Below are 21,496 nucleotides of genomic sequence, written 5' to 3'. Positions count from 1 at the left end.
TGCGGGTATTCCTGCAGGATTTCCTGCAATCCCTACCACCACCATCACCCCAAAGCATATTTACCCTGTTAGTATCTCACACTGACCAAAATGTGTAATAGATATTGCGAAATAGGAAGAAAATGTTCAAATGAGAAAGGAAGCTAGGGAGAGGGGATGGGGAAAAGAAGGAAGGAAAAGAAAAAAACGAGAGAAGAAGGAAAAAATGGAAACAAAACTTTTGCAAATAAGGAGGGGAAGAGGGATTGAAGGGAGGGGGGAGGAGGGGAAAGAAGAATCAAGTTATATCACATTTTATACACAGGTACAAATTCCCTATGATGAATATGATCATTATATGTATCTAAAATATATCAATAAACTTAATTAATAAAAAAATCATAGGAAAAGCCCTATTTACCAAGAGCTGTTGTTCTGATTCAGTCAACTACTCATTTGTTTTTCAGAATGAAGAAATTTGGTTTTTAGAACATGCTCAAGAAGCCTCTAGAACCCATATCTTCCTCCCCAGTAGCTGCTGCAGAGTCAATGTTTATCACGCTGGCTCCAAATGTAACAAATTCTGGGATTTTCATTTGCTTTCCAGAAAAGAGTAGATTTGGCCCTTAAACCCTTGTTTAAGAGTGCGTTTCTCCTTTCATTTTTGTTTTTCATGTGTATGTAAATCCTGAGGCAGTGACAACCAGAACAAAGTTGTGATGTCACACGGTTAAGGGGAAGAGCTTTGGGAACCAGGCAGGCTGGGAACACTGCAGACGGCTTCTCCATTGAGTAAACCCATTAAAACAGATTTCATTCTGCTTATACTGTATTTTTCTCACTTATAAAATGGTACTAGAATACTCATAAGCCAATTACGGAAAATTAACATAAAGCTACTTATGGCACAGTTAATATGGTCCTTGACACACTAAACATTTGATTTTCTTATTTTCTTGCCCTTTTCATTATCACCCTCAGATCATCTTGCTGAACTCACAAATGAAATGTACAAATAATGTTACCACCACTGACACAGGAAAGCTCCCTATCTTATTAAAATTTGTGAAATGCTTCCGTTGACATCAGTTACCATCTTCCAAATACTGAAAAACTGCTGTGACATCTGCCCCCAATTATAACAATTGCTCTAATCTTATCAAAGCTGAAAACATGTTCTGAACATTTAAAATATTCTGTGTGAACACTTATTCCAAAGACATCCACTTAGAGCACTACCAAATAGCATTTGTGTAGTCACTGAGAAAAATATGGATTGACTTCTTTTGCAACCTTTTAGATGCTTATGAATACTGACAGAAAAGTTTTGCCATAACTAAAGTTTAATCTCTATTGATGTTTTTATTTTCTTTATTATTTATTGAGAAAAATCTGACTAAAGTTAGAAAAGTAGCTGGCAATCAGGGAGCACATTAGTTCAGGATGTTACACATTGTCAAAAATGTACTTTCCAGTATGATTACAATATACCCCTCTCTGGCCCTATTACCTATGATAATTGAACTGTCACATACTTGTTTTATTTATTATGATAATGGATGTGGTTGGTAATGGATGACAAATGCAGGAAGTAAAGTTTAGGCATGCTAGGAAGACAGTTTGATACGCTGTGAATTTGAGCATTTGGAGCATTTGAGGATTTGAGCATTTGGAGCTGTCAGTCAAAATTTGAAATTTTTTAAAGCAGACATCTACATTTTGACAGGAATAAAAACATTTACTATCTCTGCAGTAAATAAAATACTCCATTACCTCCAGATTCTTTTGTTTGTTTGTTTTTGTCTTCTTGAGATAGGGTCTCGCTATGCAGTTCAGGCTGGCCTTGAGCTCACTTTGTAGCCTAGGCTAGTCTCGAATTTGCAATGGTGTGTGCCAGCACACCCGGATACCTCCACATTCTTGTTGGGTTAATAAGACATATTTTAAACTGCACTTACAACTTCATCTCCTTCCTTTCTATCCTCCCTTTTTTTTCTCCTCTCTTCCTCCTCCTCCTCTTCCTTGCCTTTTTTGTCCACTTTAATCTAGAAGTTGATGCCACTGCTTTCTGGACTGTCAACAAAATGGCAGAAATTTTGGAAGCCAGTTCAGACTGTGAGTTGACCTTGATCAGAAATTTGGAAAGAATATGAGCCATAGCGTCTCCCGCACTTCTAGAGTCTTGAATGTACACTACAGATTCTTTTGCCTGAGATAAAAGTAGAGTTCCACTTTATTTAAAATGTTTATTTTTATATAACTTGGAACCCTTCAAAGTTCCTAGAGATACAAAGAGCATTTTCTAATATTCCAGGGAATAATATTTTATTGAGCATTTTGAACAAAAAGTCATGTCCCACCCCCCAAAACAACCACAGTGAAACAAAGGAAATAAACACCATGAAGTTCAATTAAGATTATTACAATTTGGTCTAATGCATACATGTCAGTGATAACGTTACAGTTTATAGGAGCAAATTGAAGCCTCTATAATTGCCATAGAGTAAAGAGGAGGAATGGAACCTGGTTAACTTTAACCAGATCCTTCCAGGCTTACCTTTTTGTCCATGGATGGCTTTCTTACAAAAACATTTGTTAAAATATCATAGAACATTGATCTTACTTGAATTCTTCTTAAGAAACATCACTTTTGAGACTAGAGCAAATACTGGGAATAATGAAACCTCGGATAAGTCATGAAAATGAAATTTGAATCTCAGCTCTATCACTTACTAGCTTTTCCAATCTATTTTTTAAAGTAAAAAAAATTTACATTGGTAAGATGATTTCAACTCTCAAATTCCATAAATCTTGCAGACTATGTTTGAGTAAAGGTTTTTCTAGACTTTAGCATATATAAAAAATTTATTTTACATACAAAGAGAGAAAACAAAATTCTGTATTTTGAATTCTTTCCTATTATCAAAGAAATTCAATGAGTGAAGAGAGGAATTAGATTATGGCAATTTTGTTGTGATTTTGTTTCCTAACTTTCCTTACATTTAAAATAATCCACCATACCCCATCCCAATCATGACTATAAGGACTGTTATTTGTTTTCATAATATAGTCAGAAGATGGAGCCGGTCAATTATTGAGATAGATCTTATGGGATAATTATTATCTTTTAACTAGTGCAGTGGATTGACAACTGGTGGTCAAATTATAACCCCCAGCTGAACTAAGTGTGCTGCTGAGTGTGGGAGGCTCACTTGGGGATTGTTGCCAGCAGCATAAGAGGCAGAACTGGAGAAGAAGTGAGGCTATTGGTTCTGTTGGAGGAGCTTGTCATGCTGGCTTTCCTGATGAACTTGGCTGTTTTCATCCTCCAAGGAGCTCAGGACCTTGTTGGCACTGAAAATAGCTTCAGTTTACTTTGGGGGAGCTCTGGTTCTCACTTTGATCATCGCTTCCTGGCTCCAGAGGGGAACATGGTGCACTGCTAGTCTCCTGGAGAAGCTTGCTACTTTGGCCTCCTTGATGGGAACTCAGCTGTCTTCACTGAAGGAGCTTGGGACCTCATTGTTGCTGAGGGTGGCTGTGGTACATTTCAGGGGAGCTCTGGTTCTTATTTTGCACATCACTTCCTGGATCCAGTGTAAATCCTTCAGCCTGCTAACACAGATCCTTCATCTTTTGTTTTGTTTTGTTTTGTTTGTTTTGTTTCCGGTACTGGGAATCAAACTGATGACCTTGTGCTTGCCAGGCAGGTGCTGTGCCGCTGAGCTAAATCCCCAGCCCCAAGATCCTTCATCTTGCTGGCACAGACTTCCTAGATTCCACCACTGACCTTTGGGCCTTCTTAGCACAGATCCACGAACAGACCTGCATGAGATATTTTCATAGGCTCAGGACCTCCAGCTGGATTCATGGGAGGCATTGTTATGGGCTGTAGGTCTTCAGCTGGACTTATGCAGGACATTTCTGTGGGATCAGGCCCTCAGCTAGATTCCATGGTCTTAGTGTTTGGACAGATTTCCTGCACTCTTTTGTATATTGTTCTTTGGGTGACTATTATAAATTATCATATAAAATATGAATCCTGTATTATATTGTTTCCCTTGCAAAATAAGCCCCAAACCAACACAACTGGTAATTTTTTTTTGTCTTTTTGAGACAGGGTCTTGTTATGCAGTTCAGGCTGGCCTTGAGCTCACTTTGTAGCCCAGGCTGGTCTTGAAATCACAGTGGTACTCCTGTATCAGCCTCCTGAGTACTGGGATTACAGGTGTGTGCCACCATACCCAGTTTAACTAGTAATTTAAAGCTGCCTACAATCCTGATGTTGGCTTGAAAAGTATTGACTACAACAACTGCAAACTAGTTTTTCTTATATCAGAGGTTGTTTTATTTTGTTGCAATCTGTGGGAATGTAATTTTTTACACTAAACTCACATGTCTTCTAATCTGGCTTAGTTAAGAGACTCAAAACCACTTTTGGGAAAAGTCCTTGTGTATTTAATTTGACAGTTCTGCTTTATGAGTAAGAAAAGTAAAAATCAGTATTAATTTTTCATAAAAATCTGCTTTGTAGAAAGGCAACACAAAATGCGTTTGGTGATTTTTGTATTTTCCATTTTTGAATTTTCAAATACTTCTGTGTATTTTCATCCTACAGAGTTTAAGCCTTATTAAAAATAAAAACTGATTTTACATACAAAATAATTTAAACCTTGCTATTATAGTGGAATGATCATGAAAATAGCTATTTTGAATTACTCAGATCAGTTGAATTCAGGCTAATTGAATATTTTTAAAAAAACTTAAAGTGCATAAATCTCAATTTATGTTAAGGACAAATTAAAGAGGGATTATTTATATCAAGTAGGATTTTCTTAATTTATTGTTTTCTCTCACAGTTTTGGTCCAGTAAGAAGCCCATCCACCAATTTAAAATATATTTTGGTTGACATAATGTTTTTACAGAACTATTTTGTAAACATAAGATAAGATATACCAAAGTTCTTATATGTATTGTTAATCCTAAATGGTCTCTGTTCATATTAAGAGTTTAGTATGGATGCAGGCCTGTGGGAACTTGCTATAAACATCTTTCTTTAAAATCATGTGGGATTGATAGAGAGAGGCGCAAATGCAGGTAATATATCAAACACATTTGCTTCAGCCAACAGGACCAAACAAAGCTGCTTGTACTGCTGTTATTTATTATATGCGTTTTTGGTAGTATTCTCAGTTGTCTTCAAAGTGTGTAAATTCAGGTAGAAATGTTGAGGATAGGTGACAAGGTTCAGGCCAGTCAGTATGCTTTAATAGTGATGTGGTGTGTCAAGTATTTTCTGTTTCTGCAGCTCACAGTTAGTTACCGAAAGCGATGTTTTATTTTTTATTTTTTTTGAAACGGGGTTTCACCATGGAGTTCATATCAGGCTTGAACTCAGTATGTAGTCCAGGCTGGCTTTGAACTTGCAGTGATCCTCCTGCCTCAGCCACCCAAGTTCTGGGAGTACAGGAGTGGGCCACCATGCCTGGGAAGCTGGAGAAGCCAAGAGGCAAAATTAGTCTGAGAATGAAGGCATAAAAACCAGGGGAGCTGATGACCTACATCCCAGTGTTTTCCTTCTATCTGCACTTAATCTTGATCCTCTGAGGTGAGTTAGTAATTGTGGTGTGGTAGCACAACAAAGGCCATGCTACGCCAACTGTCAGTGCTGGTATCTTTGCTGTCATCTGACTTGATCCAGATCTGGCATTCTATTCCAGAGTTCTGTGTTAGGATGAATTCTGGCACCAAATTTATGAGGTTCTCTCCAAAGCATGGTCTGACACAGGAAGTCAGGCGATTTATTTGGGTGATCATCCCAGGAGGTATGAGTGAGAGTAAAGGAAAAGCCAGACAGAGACTAGGAGGCAAAATGAAGAGTGCTTGCTCCTGCAGGCAAATGTGGGTTTGATCCCATGGAAACCTCCAGAGAATGCTTTCTTAAATTGTCCTCCTGAAGGACAGCAGGCTGAGACAACTGTCCACTAACACCTGTTTCATATCCTTAGGGACATCAGGATACATGAACTATCTTACATAAATGCAGAAGAAGTTTGATGGTGACAGAGACTCTAAGATAGTGGCATTAGTACCATTCACAATGGGAAGGATTTTACATTGTCAGACGGTTGTACCTGACCAAACAACTCTTCAGAGGGAAAAGAATCCTGGAAGGAAGCGTCTGCCTAGTGGCTGATAAATACTGAGTGCCAAGCTCTAACCTTGGCCAAACTTGTATTCAAACTTGGCCCAGCGAGGAAAAGCTGTCAGCATTGTTGTTGGCACTGACTGGACCACTTGACTCAAACAGGGAGCTGAAACACTGCAAACAGAGCCTGTCTTGTTTCTTCGGATAGTTTACTATCTGATGTAAGTCCCCGGGCTCTTATACAATTAAACAGGTAGGAAAGAGGTTTTGAGAATCCCACCAACAATGTCTTTGGAGCCTTCAGCCACTATTCAAATTGGTATCGTCTGTAATGCAAGTGCCATGAGCAATCCATTTCCATGTGGAGTAGTTCTAAAGGGGGATTAATGCAACCAGAAAATTCTAGTGCTCTAGAGGTACCTGGCTTAATATACACTGATTTCTATTCTATTTTAATAAAATAGGGCAGTCCACATAAATTTCTTTCTTCTCAATGTTAAACTACTTTCTCTCTGATAGGTTGGAAGACCACGATTGCCTTGTTGAATGCAATGCACAGACTCACAAGGTTTTAGTAAGCTTTTCCATTAAGAAATATGAGGTCTGATAAAAAAATACAGAGGATGTTTAAATTTTTAAGTATTTACTATAGTAAACAACACACTGCCATTAGTCACATTCAGAATACTCCCCTCCCCTTCAAACACTTGCCAGGTTCTGAAGCAGTTTGCCAAGTCTTTTGCGGCTGTCTTTAGTTGTGCTGTTGTGACCACCCAATGATGAAAATGGATGGTCACAACAATCTATTCCAAATGTTTAGCTTTTGTGGTCATTTTTACTTTGGAAAAGAGCCAGAGGTCACGTGGTGCCAGACTCAGTGAATACAGTGGATGAGGACAGACTATTAGGTTTGTATGAGCTACCTTCCTGTTGGGTGGCACCTGGCAGCTGTAATCACCATATTCTTGATCACATGTCATCCTAAAGACATGAATGTATTTATGATATGAATTTGCTTGGCTGGCATTCAAAATGAATAAATTAATATTTCCTTCATGTAGATATTTTACTAGTTTAAAGCTAAAGAAAACATCTTTTCTGCCTTTGGCCTGTGTGAAGTAGACTGTAGCAGAGAGAAACATGGTACTATCTTTCTTATTTTGATTACAAGGATGACAACATCTTTTTCCTCCAGTTTCTGCTCTCTTCTCTCCTTCCCTTTATATAAAAACTACTCAAAACAGTCATCTATAATCTATGTCTCTTCTAACTGTCTTTATGTCACTGCACCTTGCTTATGTCCAGGTCATGTGTATCCTCCATTGCTAAAGCAAATGACAGCTTCCCTGTATCTTTCCTGTATCCCTGAATCAGCAGCTTTTAATTCAGGCCACTTCCTACCACTTGTCCTTGATGCACTGTCTTTCTGTTGTGTTTTCCGCCTGCAGGTCTGAAATTCCTCTTCAGTCTCAGCTGCTTTTTTCTCACCTCCTAACCTCTAAGTGATGGACTTTCTAGATTTCAGTTCTGGGCCCGTTTCCTCTCTCTACTGACACTTGTTTCTTTGGTGATCTCATGATAATTATGGTTTTATATATCACTGAAATGCTGATGACTTATAATTCTCTTTAGTTTGGGCCTCTTGAACTTGAAGCTGTACATTCCACTGCTTTCTCACATCCTGCTTCACTTGTATGCTTGTTAGGCATCCAAATAAATATGGGCCAATGAAAGGAGAAATGATCCACTGTCTTTACTGTGTAAAATCCCAAGTGACCATCGTGTGAAATGTTACAGTTCCCTGTGTTGTTATCATATGGCTTATTACAAGTTTTCTTCTTTTTCTTTTTCTGACTTCCACATACTCGTGGTAGACTGTGGCTTTCAACTTTTGAATACCTAAGCATCTAGCCAACTAATCAGACAGTTTGGAAAATGCTCCAGGTAAAGAAATCTGATTTAATAGGCCTTAGGGGAGGATGATAAATTTATTCATGTATCCAGCAAATGTGGGTCAGGCTCTGTTCTAGATGCTTATATAGCAAGCCACAAAATAGACAAGGTACTACTTTCATGAAACCTGCACTGTAGGGTGTGCACATTTGGAACACAAGTTGGGAGGGACAAATAATAAATAAAAGCAAATAAATATTGCCAAATGGCTATAAGGCCTACGAAGAGTAACAGTGCAAGGATCGGGTTAATGCGAAGTGGTATGATTGGGACAGCTTCTATGGGGAAATGATTTTTTCAGCAAAGGCATAGAAAGAGGAAAGAACCATGTCTATTTCTGGGCAAAGAGTCTTTTACACTGAGCTCATAGACAAGTCACAAACCCTAAAGGGCATCGTGCTGATGTGTTTGTGAAGCACAGTGCCTTTCATATTGTTCTCTGTTGCTATCAGGGTTTGTTTGTCCCCCTCTTCATGCTACCTTCTTAGTCTTTTAGGTAAACTAAAAGAAAGAGATCCTGGCAAAAATATCCAGTAGTCTATAAAATTGTATTATTGCAGTGTGGAAAAGATTATATTCTTTAATACCACATTCTCTGTATTCTTCTGTATCAAAACAATCAATTATTCGTCTAGGTGAAAATGGGAAAAGAAAATGACATTCCAAGCCAGCTTAATAGAAGCATCAATCAAGACACAGTGTGATATTTTCTGCGGACACATGCAACTGTAGATGAGTTTGGACACAAATATGCAGGTTCGTTTCCACTGCTATGGAATGCTCCACACAAGATGTTTTCTTGAAAGTAGTACATTTTCATATTGTATTTACAACCATGAAAGTGGCATCTAGCTGTGGATTTGCACAGGTTCTTGTGTTCTTTTCTCAAGGATAATTTAAATTAACCTAAATCAGAAGGTTTTGATTCATCGGTGTTTACTAAAGTCTTCAGTTTAAAATATTAAACTTGACAAAATACAGTTAGTGTCATGGTTAGAAAGTTGTCTATTTTTGTAAGCAACTGAGGAATGGAACGGAAACCTATTATTTTGGGAGTGAAACTCGAGGAACACTTAAGTGTTTGTTTGGCATCTTTTGTCTTGCTGCAGCAAGTTCTGTAGGATAATTTAGCTTTTCATGTAATGTAGGCAAGCAATGAGCTATGTTGGTGAACTTCAGAAAGTAAAATAGATCACATTTATTATGTATTACCTTCGTCAATGATGCTCAAAAACATCGTTTTCTTTTTCAAGAACTCTTACGCCTATATATTCAGGCAAACAGTTCTGTTGTTTTGAAAGTAAGTCTGAGTCATCCTCAGTGTTGTCAATTTGAAGTTTTTCAGACTCAAATAGTTGCTAGAGCACTGACATCTGTAGACTTAGAAGGAATTAGTAATTTGCTTCCAAAGATACAAGTTCTCCCCATAAACACCTTTTTTTCTTAAAGAGTAAATTGACAGTAAATGCATTGTATTTCCATTCTTGTATGAAATAGAGCTTCATGATTATATTTTAATGAGGATGCAGTTTCAATGTGTGAGTAAAGCAATTGCTCAGAAACCCTTCTGCAGACTCATTCAAATCAGACTAAATATCTGTATACTCTAAGATAAGAGGAAACTTTTCAACCATTCTGAGTGACTGGAAAAATAGAAAGGAAAGTGAAATTGCTCACATCACACCTTATCATTATGTCTGTCCTGCTAAAGTATCCCAAAAGGTGTAATTAAAGGATAATGTACAGAAAATAATGGTTTAATTTAATATTTAAATAGACAATGACTTTGAGGATCCAGAAAGTAGATTTGTTTTTCAAATCTCCATAGTGGATAAAACCCTCTTTGTGCTAAATTATCCTTAATGAAAAAGTCTTTCAGATGGAATCAAATGTCTTCTAGCTGAGTCTAGAATTCTGAGAATCTAAATCTATTTGTGATATTAAAGTGCTCTTTTTTCTTCAGAATAATTTTCTTCTACTTTAGGATATATTAAGATGAGATAAAAATGGTCAAACATAGTTATCTTTGGTGTATCAGTTTTTTTTGTTGCATAACAAATTACCACAAGTTTAGTGACTTTAAAAACAAGCCTTTATTATCTATTTTGTACCAAAGAAGTTCAAACATCTCACTGAACTAATGGTGTTGCCAAAGCTGTATTATTCATGGAAGTTCTAGGAGAAAATCTCTTTCCTTCTTTTTTTTCCAGTTTTTGGAAGCCTCTCTCTTTCTCAGATATTGTGCTTTTCCTTGACCTTCAATGTTAGTGAGGCACATTGAGTCCTTTATCCAATGTCATAGAGTTTTCAACTTGATGTTTACTTTTTAATCTTATCTATGATATTCCCAAAGCACAGGCATTGTTACACCTGTGTATTCAAGCACCCTGAATTTAAAAAAAAACTATATGTATTGTCCACATGCCTGTAATATTTTATAATTACCTATTTGCTAAATATTTTTCAATTTTTCCTTTAACATTTGACTAATTTGTTTTTACATTTTAACTAAAATATACTTTAGGTATATTAGTATAGCTATAAAATAAGAATTTAAAGAAATATCTCTTCATATGATTGTGTATTCTTGCCTTTGGTGTATATCAAGGTATCAGTGCTGGTTAACTTTTCAGGGTCATGAGTGTAAATGGTTGATTTATACCTTGAGCTGGATGGAGCAGGAGGGTACAGCATTTCATCACATGACTCAGAACAGTGTGTGGTTTACAACTTGTAAATTATTATTTTTTTTTTTGGAATTTTTCATTTAGCATTTTTGGACTGATGTTGACCACAGGTAACTGAAAAGGCTGAAAGTGAACTTTGGACAAGGGGGAAGATGGCACAAAATATTTTCTAGTTCTCATTTTGAATATTGATAAGGAAAAATGAGACTTTTTCATTTATTTGTACTTTAATTCTTGTCAAAATATAAAGTACGTATTTCCTAAATTTCTAATATGCTGAAATTTTGGGGAAATTTATGGTCAATAACAAAGCTGTTGATGACAAGAGTTGTCTAAGATATTTAGTGTGCCTGATTCTAGTTTCCACCTAGGCCTGTACTGTTCTTAGATTAACTGCACTGTTTTCATATAATCCAATTTTTTGGGGGGTCCTTCAATGCTTAACACAGTTCCTCATTTGTAGTTTGAACAAAAGAGGTAAATACATGATGCACTGTCCATCACTGAGATAATTAACACATAAAAAAGGTTTATTTTGGATCACACTATGGAGGTTCTAGTCAGGTTAAGTGGCCCCGTGGCTTTGGATATGTGATGGGCATACTAGATGGAAATGGCACTGAGAACATGGTAGAGTAAACTGCCCACTTCATAGTCAGGTAAAAGAGGTGGGAGAAGAAAGGTCTGTGGTCCCACAATCCCCTTGAAAGGCACACCCTGATGACATAAGGACCTTGCATGTGGCCCCACTTCCTAAAGGTCCACAATGCACTTCACAACAGTGCCACTCTGGGGTCCAAGCCTTTGCCACATGGAGCTTTGGAAGACACTTATCCAAACAATAATGTGCAGCTTTGTTGCCAGACATACAGTACAAATCTAAAATTCACTAATCCTATGTACTATATTCTTTCATTTTCATTCATCTTTCAGATTTCTACATACATTGTTTACTGCACTATACTATGCTATGCTGTGCTGTGCTATGCTATGTAGTATGTATAATACTATGGGATAGCCACTATGGGGATTGACTTTTGCAGTTTCTTCTTAACAGTATTGGTAGGAGAGAAAAGAATTGTACAGAATTTCCTAATAATACCATCTACTGAACAAATCACATTGTGCTAACACTTGCCTTCCTATTCTAGTTTAGTACCACAACCTACTGTGGAATCATTTCACACCAAATATTTTGCAGATTAACCCATCACTAATAGATGTCGCTTGCTTCCATTTTGCTCTGTTAGCCCCTCTGTTGTTACTATTGCTTCCTCCATGTAGTATAAATCTTTGGGACATCCCTCTCCATTTCACTGGTTTTTCAGATAGTCTCTAAACTCAGAGCTCTTGTGAAGTTCCAGTGCTTATTCAGGATGGCAGCCCCACATTCTTCAGGTACCACTGTCAATGCCTGTTGGGGATTACTGGAGCTAATTCTTAGGTTCTTGCCAAATCCCAGAATAGTTGCTCTCTAGCTATAAAGACATCTACATTTAAGTGCACAGTGAGGAAGAAGGTAATTTTTCCTACTGTGGGATGCACTCTGCTTAGGATGCCAAGGAATATCATTCATATTCTAATTTGTTAGACAGTGTTAGTGAAACATCTTCCCATTTTAACTCACAACCTCCCCTTCATTCTCATCTTAAATATCCTAGTCACAGACATATACAATATCTAATTCTTGTGAAGACATCAAGCAATATTGACCAATTCCCTAAAAAAAAAAGGCTTTATTATGCCCAGTATTCTTTTCTCTCAGGAGAAATGTTTTCCTTGGAAGTGAGGTGGTCTGAGACTTAAATAATCATGAGGCTTAATGGATTTGGCTATTAGCCAGACTTGACATACATTAAATGAAACTCAGATATAGGATAATTTCTAACCAGCAATTTCTTCTGTTGACCATAGAAATATAATATAGAAAGTGTGAAAACTGGCATCCAGATCAAGTGTGAAGTCTGCTTTGAGGAAGGAGAGATAATATTTGGTAGTCTCAGTCATATCTTCTTAGAATTGTTTGCATTCACCTAAATGAATGTTTCTGATAATTCTGGAACAAAATAAATTCTTTCTAGGGCTGATGCAACACCATAATATATATCACGGAGGCAAAAATAGTGGAGCATTTGTGAAAATCTAAGTACCGCTATTTGCCGAGAAAATGGAGACAGGCGACAATTAATAGTATTTCAAAGCAGTAAATAAGAGCTACAAAACAAATGAGGATTTAGGAAAGGGAATTTAACGTTGGTCCTAATAAAATGTTTCTTCTTGTCAGTCTTCCTTAAAAATGAATAAGACAATTCTTTCTCATTTTTATTGTTTTTTCTCTTTAGAATTAACAAAAATGGGTAAGACAACTTTAGTACGCTGCTTCTCTTTGCTGTACTGTTAGTGTCTTCCTGGCAGACAAAGATAAACTAAATGATTAGAGACTAATGTTTGCTATCTCTTAATAACATTCAAATTAGGGCAAATTTTTGTCTATAATAAATCTAAAATGTAGACATAGATGTATATTTTGTATTACAGTAAGAAACAAAGGTTTAATAACTTAAGTGTAACCTTTCATGTTGACTACTTTTTCTTATGGAAATGATGCTCTTCAGAGGTTGATTGTCAAAGTTGTGGTTGATGGCACAAAATCACATGTATTTTGACCAGTGAAAATAAAAATGATATCTAATATGTAGGAATGATAACTATAAGCACTAAATTTTGTTGTTCTAATGGGCATTAACCTATTTAATATGAAATGCCGTATTTGTCTTTATATATATATATGTGTGTGTGTGTGTTCACATACACCTGTATATGTTTTCCAACTTTTGATCTCAATCAATCCGTATCTTACTTACTCATTATTATTAAAGTCCTGAGTTAAATCAAATGGCTAATACTTGTGTGTTTTGATTTTTCACGAAATTTATAGCTTCATCTTTTTGAAAATTATAAATTACCACACATATATCAATAAATACAACATTTTATTTGAATGGATGCATTTTAATAATTAATGTTACTGGGAAAAAATTCAAAGTGGATATTATTATAACTGCTATTGGATTTCTTTTCCATTACTACAATGAGAACACATTTTTCATCTGTGTAAGAAAATATGACCACTTTTGGGTAGCTACATGAGACCATACTCTGTGACCACACAGTCTGTATAGTATGTCACACTGTGGTGCCACTCACCTGGACTTGCGTGGGCCAACACTCCTAGCTTTTGTACCATACCACAGCTCTGTTAAAATGAAATAATGGGCTGGGGATTTAGCTCAGTGGCAAAAGCGCCTGCCTGGCAAGCTCAAGGTCGTGAGTTCGGTTCCTGGTACCGGAGAAAAACCAAAAAAAAAAAAAAAAAAAAAAAAATAATGCTTATTGAGCACTAACTATTCTCCAAGTACTTTTTAAATGTTTAACATATATTAATTCATTATTTTTTGTTTTATAGTATCTAGAAGAAAGTGAAATAGAAGTTAGTAGAATGGGGAAAGCAGGCTGTAATATGACTTACACAGGGCACCTAAAGGCTACAGGGAGTCTAGGGTGGTGGCAATAGAAATACTTTCTAAAGATAACCATTTGGACAAACAGGAAAAGTATATGTTCTTTGTTATAATGAATTAGTTTATTTCATTTACTCCAACAGTTGTTTTCTTTTCTTTCTTTGTTTTTTTTTTTTTGGCTTTTTTGAAACAAGGTTTCACTGTGCAGTTCAGGCTGGCCTTGAACTCACACTGATCCTCCTGAGGGCTGGGATTACAGGTGTGTGCTATCAGGCCTGGCTTTTTTCTTCTCTTTCCTTAGTTTTTGGTATCTTTTTTTTTTTTTTTTAATGCAACAATAGTACAGCTAGACAAAAATTAAAAGCAAAATGTACAAAACAACATTAAATAGGAACTGTAGTCAAAGAAAGGAGATTGGCTTCTTTAAAACACTTTTTAAAGGAACACTTTTCCTTCACAGGAATATTGAAGCATTTTAAAGTAATCTTGACGGGTAGCTGTACTATTCACGTCAGCATTGATTCATGCGGAGTGAACATCAAGGTCACTTGTCTGGAACATCTTATTTTAGTATTCTTGAAAGAGTGGTGAGATAGGCCCCTTTTACACACATAGCTAGAGCTTCAGATTAATGCCCTAGAAGAACACTTTAGACTTCAGGAAAAAAATTACTTGGAGGGACCCCCAGTGACCCAGCAAGGCACACATGGTGGTGGCAGTAGAGGTGGGACACACAAGGTTGAACCTCCCCAGGTGGGGACTCCATAAGACCTGGGAGAGGACACACATACCAGCAGTTGGTAATTCAGATGACATTATACTTTGGCACATGGATAGTTAAAATAGAAGGGAGCAGGTGGGGCCGCCATTCCCTCCTTTCTCTTTCTCTCCCTTCTCTCTCTCTCCTTCTCTCTCTCTCTCTCTCTCTCTCTCTCTCTCTCTCTCTCTCTCTCTCTCTCTCTCTCTCTGTCTCTCTCTCAACCCAACAACAGAATAAATACCAACCCTAGCTCCCACATCCAGAGGCCAAGATCAGCCCTATACCCAGCAAATCCCACTGCAAAATTGGCTGGCGCACATAACACATTTCTGAGATCAGACTTGGACCTACCACAGAAGTGCAAACAGCAGAGGAATTTTACTTCTATGTTTACTTTTCTAGGTTTGTTTGATTGGATTTCCTTTTTCTGTCCAGTTGAGATCTGTTTTATTTCATTTAGTTCGTTTTGTTTTATGTTTTAGGGTTATTTCTGTTTTCTGTTTTTAGTCTCTTTTTTCTTTTCTCTTTCTTTAATGATTTAGATTTATTATTCCCTTTATGTTTTCATCTACTTGGCTTATAGCTCTCATTTGCCAACTATCTTGCTAGATTTTATGATACTTCCATGTAAATAAACATTGTCTCTGTCTTTTTCACTTCAATACTCCTCTACTTCTTCCATTCTTTCCCTCTTTTGTTCTCCAGTTTCCTAAAACTTGGATGGTCATCCTACACCCTTCAGCCTTCCTCCTACTATACAGGACCTCACTCATCTCTCTATCTTACCCCCTATCCCTCTTACTCCTCTGACAAAACAGGGTAAAATCACTCCAGTAAAGAGAAAATCATTGCATACAGGCTCCTGGAATATGCTGGACTCTGTTATACAAGTGTACAATTTACTTATATTTTAAAAGTATCAGGCTAATAGTTATCACAGTTTGTCAGTAGCCAGGCTGTGCTTGAGACTATTGTTATTGTTAACTGTGCTATTTTAGACAGGATACCATACCTGCTACAATCAGTTTTTCTCTCCTGTATGACAACACTGTGATTGGACGGGATTATTACCACAACCATAATCCAGTAAAAAGCACTGGGTGCCGAGTCAAATAGGTAACAAATTTGCAAGCTCAACACATTGGGAAGGTAGGTCTTTGGGTAGACACAAAGACCAAGAATCACCTACATTTAGAAGATATCCCTGTGGAGCAGTCATTTCTTAGGGAACCCTCAAAACTAGGGATGAAGCTATTTATCACAGACCTGAAGAACAGTGGAACACATCGGAAGAAACAGCCACAACCACAAACACACTCAGATCCTTTGAAAAAGTGGCCAAACAAGCTCACTGCAAGAAAGGTAGCCTCTTTAATAAATGGTCAACTATGTTAGCTGGAAAAATTGGCTTGACACCTGCCAAAGACTAAAATAGAACCAAATCTGTCACCATGCACCAAACTCAAGTCAAAATGGATCATAGATCTCAATCTTAAAACAGAAACACTAAACGTACTGGAAGAGAAAGTAGGTAAAAATCTCGAAGACATAGGGGTAGGCAGAAAGGTCATGAACAAAAACCAAACCACATGAGAAATGCTTCAGAGAATCAACAACTGGGATCTCATTCTACCGAAAAGTTTTTGCACATCTAGAGAAATCACTGGCAGAGTAAAAAGAAAACCCACAAATTAGGGAAAAAATTTTAGCTGACTGTCCCTCAGACAAAGGGCTTCTATCTAGAACATATAAAGAATTAAAAAACTTCAGCCTTCCCCCTCTAATTCAAAAACCCAATCCAAAATTGGGCAGCTGAGATGAATACACACTTTTCAGATAAAGAAATACAAATGGCAAATAAATACATGAGAATATGTTCAACATCATTAGTCATTTGAGAAATGCAAATTAAAACAACACTGAGATTTCATCTCACCCCAGTAAGAATGGCTATCATTGAGAAATCAACCAATAACAAATGCTGCTGAGGTTGTGGAGAAATAGGAACCCTTCTCCACTGCTTGTGGGAATGCAGACTGGTGAAACTACTGTGGAAATCGGTTTGGAGATTCCTCAGTGAACTAGGTCTAGAGGTCCCATTCAACCCAGCTATCCCCCTTCTTGGTATTTTCCCAGGAGATCTGAAAACATCATATCAGCAGTATATGTTCACCCATGTTTATAACAGTGCAATTTTTAATTACTAAATCATGGAACCAACACAAATGTCCATCCACTGAGGAAGGGATAAAAAAATTGTGGTACTTTTATATAATGGAATATTAGTCAGCTATAAAGAAAGATAAACTCGACTCTTTTACAGGTAAATGGTCACATCTAGAGACCATACTCATAAGTGAAATAAATCAGACCTGCATGTGTAAGCAACATATTGTCTCACTAGTGTAAAAACCTGAAAGAGTGAATAAAAATGAGGAGGTGTGATAGACACTGTGAAATGTAAGGAAACTGCTCAAAAGTAATGAGCAGCTGGGATGAGGGAAAAGAGGAAAGAAGGAAGGGGAAATTATGTATATATGTATATACAGGATAGCTAACATAGTTGACTACTGACTTCTATTGCTTTTCTCAAAGGAACAGTTAATGATTACTTATTTGATCAATCTTGCATGTCTCTATTTGTTTTCCTGAGAAACCACTTTGAAGATATCAATATGCAATACAACGACCATTGTTAATCTCCTGTCACTTTGTCTGTAATTCAGTATTCCCTGTATTGTTCTTATGCTATTCTGTAAATGGATGTCTGTTAATATATTTTCATTCTTTTATTTTTAAAAACAATTAAAAAATAAAATAAAAAAGAAAGAAAATTGCTTGAATATTATTTAATTAATAATGGAATTTCAAAATTTGAATGAGCTTAAAGATCATCTTATAAATTCATCTTTGTCATGTTTGACTATCAGCAATGAGATATTTATAAAGTAGTTCAAACTCTGAGTAAACATTGCTAGCACTAATTTTAAAACTTTCAATACTTCCTTAGGTAATGTAGGATATCTTTAGAAATATCTTATTTTTAATCAGCTCTTTAGAGTTTAAGCAAAACCTTCCACTGCTCACCTTCTAATGATTGGAGAAGAGATTTAATATAAGCTCTTTTGAGTTTCAGAAGGAGCAAACAGAAGCATATGAGAGAAAGAAAGTTTCAGAATCAGTAGGAGACATAAATGCCAGATTTGGTAATCTCAGCAAATCTGTTAATATAAATCAATGAGATTTATATTAGCTACATTGTAATGAAACTGGAATATCAGCCAAAAGAATTTACTGTTAAAGAGAATTAGACTGAATTTCTTACTATGAAATGAAATCTAGAAGACCATGAAATAATATTTTCTTGGTTCTGAAAAGTAATATCTGTCAACGAAATATTAGTGCTCACTGAATAAACGTAAAGCATGAGAGAAAAACAAAGACGTATGTAGTTGAAAAAGCTGAGTTAGTTTTCTACTAATACATGATTTTGCAGTCTAGACTTCTATAAGAATAGGGGGAAAGTTAGAAAAACTGTGCTATGTATGGTGGCCACAGAAAGCCCACACCCCAGTGGCCTGCTGCAGAGTTCATGCTGTCCTCTGGATGACTCCATGTTTGCCTTGAGGCATTACTAGCCCAAGTTAATCCTTGTAAATGACCAAATGTGGCTCGGTTTCAGGACAGTCTATGCCTTTGACTTCTTGTGGTCAGGAAGCATTGTGTAAAGAAGGAAATGTCTTAAAACCTCAAAGAAGTCTAAGACCTTTCCTACCAGTTCCTTCTTTCTTTTCTCTATTATACTTTCCATTTTCTTAATGTTGCTTTGTCAGTATCTCTGTGAAAAATTTATGGTCAACACTTAGGAGAACAAATGATTGATAGTCCTTGTGAAGATAGGTGGCCTAGGAAGTTAGTTAAGGTCACTTAGTTGGGATTTCTTAGGGGAAAGATTCCCTGGGATGTGTCCATTATGCACTAGGGCATAGTAGAGGGTTAGAAACAGACCCAAAGAGTAGGAACTGGTGAAGGAGAAGGGAATGGACTATCTGTTTCCTTTAGAAACCAGATAATCTGTAGGTGGAGCAAGAAGGTCCATATACATGGTGAAGGCTTCACCCTTACTTCTGGAGCTTGCTTGCATGAGACAGATCCAACTAGTTTTACATTCATGCCTTCTTCAAACCTCTTAAGCTTTCTTTTCCTGGGAAGGGAGCACGACACCCTCTGATGGATAGTTTTGAGTAGAGGTGAAGGACATATGTCACTATCCTTTTTAATTTCCCCTGGTATCTAGCTGCTTAAAGGAAATTCATGGTCTGTGTTGTATTCTATATTATGTGTCTTTCAGGGAAAGCTCCCAACAAAAATCCTGGGAGTGAGACTTGCAGGATTTTGCCATTGCTTGCAACTGGGTAGGTAAGTCCATCTAATTCTGGGGTCCATTGGTGGGAATAAATTGTCTGCAAATATTCTCCAAGAATAGCTAGTTTCCAGAATCAACTTTATTAGTCATTAAGGGGATACGTCTATCTCTGTCTTTTTTTGGTCTTATTTCTTAATGAGTGTATAACTCAAACAGGAAGTCAGATAGTAGTAGTTAAGCTACTTTGAATGTCTAACACCTAGCACAGTGCTGGTGTACAATAGACAATAAAAATGGAATTCATAAAACATGAGTTTAAATCTGCAGTGATACTTGCATAAAATGAATTGAACAGTTTTACAACATTCAATAATTCAGATTTAATCTACATGAGCAAGAATTTATGTTTTGCAAGCAGAAGATTATTCCATTATTTTTATCTTTAATTATTCATAGAATTTTACTTTCTGAAATTCTCATTTAGCTAAGCCCCTTGGGAAAAAATGCTATGTTCATTTCCTGAAAATGCTTTGACTTTTACAGTAGAATAAAATCTGCAGTAAAAAAAACCACTTTTTTTTCCTAATTAGGCAATATCTGTAGAAAGAAAAGGAAAACTATAAAACTATCATAAAGTGCACTGTGGAGAATCTTGTTAACAATGTATCTCCTCAAGACTGCACTATTACAGTGTACACTCAGGCTTTGGTGTGTTAAAAGAAATTGCATGAAATTGTCCCTTTTCCATTACAGCACGCACATTTTCTTCAGTCTTATTTTTTTCATTACATTGCCACTAACATGGGGAACGTTCCTAACACCTCTATGGGTTTACACTGTATATTCCACTGTATCACACTTCTTTCTCTGTGCATTTGGCTTAGGAGTGTATTTACATGGCTGCTTGCATCCAGGTGAGATGTGATGGCTCATCTGCCTGTTTTGATTCCCTTCATGTTGGCAACTGATTATGAGTCCATAGTCTGCCTGTAAATACAATTGGCTATTCCTTTCATAGGGATTTAATTTCCTTTGTGTATCTCCTCTACAGTTCATTCCTTCTTCAAATCTTTGTTTTCCTCGATGAGAGAAAGCCTGATTTTCAAATGGAGCTTGAGTGTTTACTACTCACTTTGATGACTGTCTTGTGAAAATAGGCTTTGTTTTCCTTTCAGTTTTTGCTACTGTTTTCAGTTCAAGACAATGTTGTGTTTGCAGCTGATAAAAAATAACCTGTCTTTAATTCTCAGCACACTATAGTTAAACCCACTAATACTTGTAAAGCACTAGCGTGGTTATTTAGAGGGATTTCTTCATGTAGTTGAAATAATTATAAAGTACATTATTTCTAAGACATGGTAAATTAGTATTTCAAAGCAAAGAACGCATTTCAGATTGAGTTGGAAAATTGGGAGTAGTGGCTAAGGATTCCTCACATGGATTTAACTGTTGAGTGTGTATAGATTCAGCATAGTCTCTTGCATGCCAAATAGAGTCCATCAGAGCCGTTACAGTCTGTGTAGAGTCATGTCCAGTAATCAAAAGCTAAATTATACCTAGGTAGTGGTTGATTTTCAATTTTTAACTAGATATTCTGTATTTAAGGATTCTGCTCTACTTATTTATAATTAAAGTGAAGTTGGAAAACATCTCATTACAGACAAATATTTGTAGTGATTAAATATAAAATATTTCTGTAAGAATCTGTTAAGGTGAAATGTAGGGAAATTTTTGTAGTTCTCCATGAGATTCCACAGTTTTCACTTTTGGAAGCAATAGTAGGACAGACTATAGCAAATCTCTCAACAATTCCATTTCATAAATCACATTAATGAGACTGAAACAAATAAATACTTAGGAGCCAAGCAATTAGAAAATTTTAACATGCGTATCTAAAACTCAGGTTACTCATCACCAAGGGTAAGACACTTTATCATGCATTTATTTTGTGATTTTTTTTAAAAACCTTTATCCCTTAGATGAGAAAATAAATAAATGTATATTTATGAATTATGTGGATTTTATGTAATCCTTACAGAAATGTTCAAAACAAAATATTATTTCCCTCTTTTTAATGCTCC

The 21,496-nt window shown here is 36.4% G+C and overlaps 1 long non-coding RNA gene across 1 annotated transcript in view; it reads left to right on the top strand.

The window, feature by feature from the left end:
- Nucleotides 1–19,455, top strand: part of LOC102012071 — a 46,263-nt gene extending 26,808 nt beyond the window's left edge. Inside the window, exon 3 of the long non-coding RNA XR_263140.1 lies at nt 19,401–19,455. This is a non-coding gene — a long non-coding RNA (uncharacterized LOC102012071). The remainder of the gene's footprint in view (nt 1–19,400) is intronic.
- Nucleotides 19,456–21,496: the final 2,041 nt, after the last annotated feature.

Source organism: Chinchilla lanigera, unplaced genomic scaffold, assembly GCF_000276665.1.
Source record: "Chinchilla lanigera isolate Chin_1 unplaced genomic scaffold, ChiLan1.0 scaffold00062, whole genome shotgun sequence".
Taxonomy (NCBI): Eukaryota; Metazoa; Chordata; class Mammalia; order Rodentia; family Chinchillidae; genus Chinchilla; species Chinchilla lanigera.
Note: the sequence above shows the minus strand (reverse complement) of the source record. Positions and strands in the feature narration are given on the sequence as shown.